This window comes from Corvus brachyrhynchos, unplaced genomic scaffold (genome assembly GCF_000691975.1).
Source record: "Corvus brachyrhynchos isolate BGI_N302 unplaced genomic scaffold, ASM69197v1 scaffold162, whole genome shotgun sequence".
NCBI lineage: Eukaryota > Metazoa > Chordata > Aves > Passeriformes > Corvidae > Corvus > Corvus brachyrhynchos.
In genome coordinates this window covers 8,012,468-8,016,691 of record NW_008236696.1, presented here as the reverse complement: position 1 = coordinate 8,016,691, position 4,224 = coordinate 8,012,468, and the positions used below count along the sequence as shown (strand labels likewise).

The following is a 4,224-nucleotide window of genomic DNA, read 5'->3' as shown; positions in this document are numbered from 1 at the left end:
CAGAGTGTGTGGCATGTTTTAGGAGGGGGGGAACATGCAGGATTTTAAAACAGAGGTGGTCCGAGGTGCCCATAAATGCTTCAGAGGTCAGTTTTGGAGGTGTCTTGTGTCTGTTCCTTTTTGAATTTTGCTCCCCAAGTCCCACAGAGTGGGACTCACATGCAGCCCTGATTCGGCACTCAGTTGCTCTGGGTTTACACCACTGTAATACCAGTGATTTAAATAGCTTTTCATTGGCATAAAACTGTCACTGCATGACTGTGACTCAACCATACAAAAAGCAAGGTAGTTGGCTTCACAAGCAGAATAAGAAACAATGGGCACATTCTTTGCAACAGTGCTAGCAAATACTCTTCTGAACAAGCAGCATATTCCAAATACATCAACTGTCTAAATACTACTATTTGGTAGGTAACTTACAGAGAATTGATTTTCCATAGTCTATTTCTACAGCACCAAGTATGCATTTCATTTTACCTGCTCATCTGATCTCAGTTTTATTTACCTGTATGTCTGTGTATTGTATATGAATATTTTACAACCACGCTTGAAAGGAGTCACCAAAAGTTGTCTTTCCTGCCAAGCACTTCTACATTTACTCAGGGCTTAATGGGGGACAAGCAAATTCAGTCTTGTGCTACTCAGTATATCTGGTAATAATTATTATTTTTGTTTTGCAGAACCCCAGCTGAAAGGAATTGTACCCAGATGGTACAATTGATGGGACCAAGGACGAAAACAGTGACTACAGTAAGAAAAATTAGCCTGTTTTGCAACCCAATTACAATGAAATGCATCACCTAGTGGGTCTCACTTGTGCAGCTTCATTTTTGAAAAGCTCAGATTAGGAGGAAGACAGCTGTTTTCTGCACATTTCTTTCTATCTATCCTTCCCCTTTAAACCTTGCCAGTATAATTTCATATGTTTCCTCTCTGATCTTCTTCCCTCCTGCCCCGATTCTGTAACTGCCATCTGGGTGGGGTGGAGAATAAAACCCATGATTTGAATTGCTGCCAGAAGAGAAAGATTATATTTATACACATGCCACGTGGGTAAAGGATACGGGGAATTCTCTCTCCAAGGAGAAGAGGAGAAAATTGTTTTCACTATTTTAGCCTCAAAAATTCAGCAAGCATCAGGAATTTCTAGGCTGGAGAAAAGCAGCTGTTCACTGAAGTCTCGTGCTTTGAGGCTGGTGTAAAGGCTGAGGGTATCAAATAACCTTGTCAGAGGAGGTCATCTTCCAAAACCGTGTTCAAAGGAGTTGGGTTCGTGCTGGACAGCAAAGTGCACCAGAGCCACACAGTTTAAAATCCATGGCCGTGTGCAGGAGCCACACTGGTTTAAATACGTGCAAAGTAGTAGTCAGTCTTCCTTTTTAAGAAGAAGTTGTTTTGTTAATACCAAAGCTCTTCAAAAGGTTAAAAAAGGTGTAGAATATTTTCAGCAGCATCTCTGCGTTTCATAGGCATCAGAGTGATGCCCCTAAGTGGGCAGTTAAGCTCAGATCCTTGCTGCCACAAATTGCATCAATAGAATAGGACTCAAGTCTTGCTTTGTCCTACCTATGTTGGTTTGGAGCTCCCTGTAACACTGCTAAAGGGGTTTTTAACCTGGCCAGCATGGAATTTGGCTTCCCAGTCATTCTTAGAGGTGAACAAAAGTTCATCTGTGTGGTAGGGTTGATGGAAGCAAGCTTCATGTACTTTGTAAAAGGAGGAGCCTGCTTGATTTGTGGACCCATTTTGCTCTAATTTAAGGAAGCTCCTAGCTGGATTGAAGGTGACATTTCTCCAGGAAGGCAGGGCCTGGGCTGCAGGTGAGGGTGTCTGTAGGGGTTCAACACACATGTCAGGGCATTGACATTCTCCTGTGAAGGTGCACTTGGACAGGGGTGCAAGGTGGCTGCAGCCCCACGTCCGTGGTGTTTGCCCCATCCCCAGGAAGCTGCAGGGTGCTGTAGCAGGAGCATGGTGTGTTCTGGAGCTGCCCTGCTGCTGGGGGTCCATACATGAGAGAGGAGCTGTGAGAAGATGGTGACTGAAATTGCAGGTGGCTGGCAAAGCCCTTGTGGAATGACCCAAGAGGCTGCATCTACCAGAAATGTGGCCTGTATCAAATGCAAATGTCAGGTTTTAGTCCTTTTTCATACACTGGTGTTGAACAAAGTAAATATTGGGAATTGCAGTAGCACAATTTCTGATTCATGTGCGGAGCAGGAGAATCTGTGGACTTCCACACGCACACTTTTACTCTCAGAGACTCAACAGGTCTCCTTCAAGAAGTGTCTGGCCTTGAGATACTCTCAGGCAGACACCAACACATGAGGTGAGTTCAGTGGGCTGTATTAGCTGCTTTTTCTTAAAGGAAGAAGACCTAGGCTGTTCTTAAGCTGCAGAAAATCCCATTGGAGGCCTATTTGTCAAAAACATGGGAAGATATGCTAGAGATGACAGGGATTCATTGCCCTCATCTATCATGGAGGACTGAACAACAAAGTAATGGGCTTAAATGGGAGCAGGGATGAATTTAGGTAAACAGCAGAGAAATGTAAGAGCAGTTCAGCAATATTTCAGTCTGACAGGGGAGATGAGGGAAGCTGCTGCACCCGCAGTGGATTCAGGGGAACCTCCTGAGTTCCCATGGCTGAGGTTGGGCCCCAATTTGTCCAAAGAGCTGTGATGTATATATCCCCCCAGGAATGTCAGAGATGAGTTTGGCCAGGTGCTGAGTACTTGAGAGCTGCTTCCACCCAGTCTTTTTAACTGGAAATAGATGGGCTGAAGTACCCTTCTAGAGTGTAAATTTGTCTGGTGAGATGGCAGCCCTGTCTCAGCAGCTTGGTGGGACAGGAGGCATCTCATTGAAGTGTGCCAAGCCACTGGCTCAAAGTCAGGGGCTGAGCTGGAAAGTTTAGGCAAGTTTTTGAGAGAAGATCGAAGCCAAAGAATTCCCCATCTTCTGATCTCAGGGGATCTCAAAAGAGGGAAAGAATCCAACCTGATAATATTTGGCTCCTGAAAATGAAATTAGGACTGTGCTTTATTCAATTTTATGTAACTTTTTACCACATAGTCTCCTCCATAAATCTTCAGCTTGAATGAACATTATAAACTATGCGAAGCTTCCAGTTACGGCTTCAAAACGAAATCACATTTTGCACTTTGGAAGTGCCAAAATAAAGCTGAGTGTCTTTTTTTCTTTTCTCTTCCTCCAAAAATCTCGATTTTTCACCAGAAGAAAATCAAAAGTTACTTGTCTAAGTAAATAGCTTACAGATTCACTTCACTGCTGTTTTCTGTTTTGAAGTACTTCTCCAGAAGATTCCTGACCAGCCAGTCAGAAGTGTGTGCAAGAGCAAAATTCATCGAAGACTAGATAAATAATATTTTTCCATCCCTGAAGAGGGGTAGGTTAACTTGCATCCACAGCAGAGAAGGGCACTCTTGAGGGCCACAGGAGAAGATCCTTCCCACTCTAGATGACCATCTATTCTCCACGCAGAAGTCATCTTAGCACAGTTAAATACTGGTGAACACCATCTTCCATACATTGCTTTGTGTCCTGTGTCCCCACACTGATTATTCAAATTAGCATTGTGAAAGGATGCATAATTTTCATTAGGAATTAGCTTGGTTTACTCTGGCAAAATAAATGTTTAAAATGAGACACGCCGTGTCCCTCAGATACATCTGATGCAATTAAAAGTTCTAATAAAAACCCAGTTATTTATACAAGAGGAACTGCTAATATTTAAGCAATTTTTCAGTTAATTATTTGTTGCCCATTTTATGTGTGTTCTTGAAGCTGATGGCATTTATTTTTCACCTTCTCTCACTTAAAGAAAAAAAAACCCAGAAGCCAAGTTCTAATGGCATTTGAATGGGCGTCCAGCCAGCTTCCCAGGAACCAGCACTTGGGACATCTGTTCCTTCTGCCATGCCGTTAGAGACATGCCATCTCAGTGTAAGCAAGGGGGCACATTCTCTGGTTGCTGGCATTGTGGTATGTGAAGAGTTTTCTTCCCACTGGAGTGCGTTTTCATGGTGTATGAGGCCCCTGTTTGTGTTCTCAGGGTGATGTATGAACCCCATCTTGGGGCAGTATCCTTTCCTTCCAGCTCCACTGATCTCAAATGGCCTTTCAGAGCTCACTGCTGCTGTCAGTGCTTGCATTATTACTGCTTTTCCGTGGGCTGAGCAGGATAATGCCCCTTCATTAGA

At 43.6% G+C, this 4,224-nt stretch overlaps 1 protein-coding gene across 1 annotated transcript in view; it reads left to right on the top strand.

Annotated features, from left to right (window-relative positions):
• Positions 1–700: 700 nt before the first annotated feature.
• FGF12 (fibroblast growth factor 12) overlaps positions 701–4,224 on the top strand; it is a 79,351-nt gene continuing 75,827 nt past the window's right edge. The window contains exon 1 of the mRNA XM_017727054.1: positions 701–750. The gene's annotated coding sequence lies outside the window, so the exon portion shown is untranslated. The remainder of the gene's footprint in view (positions 751–4,224) is intronic.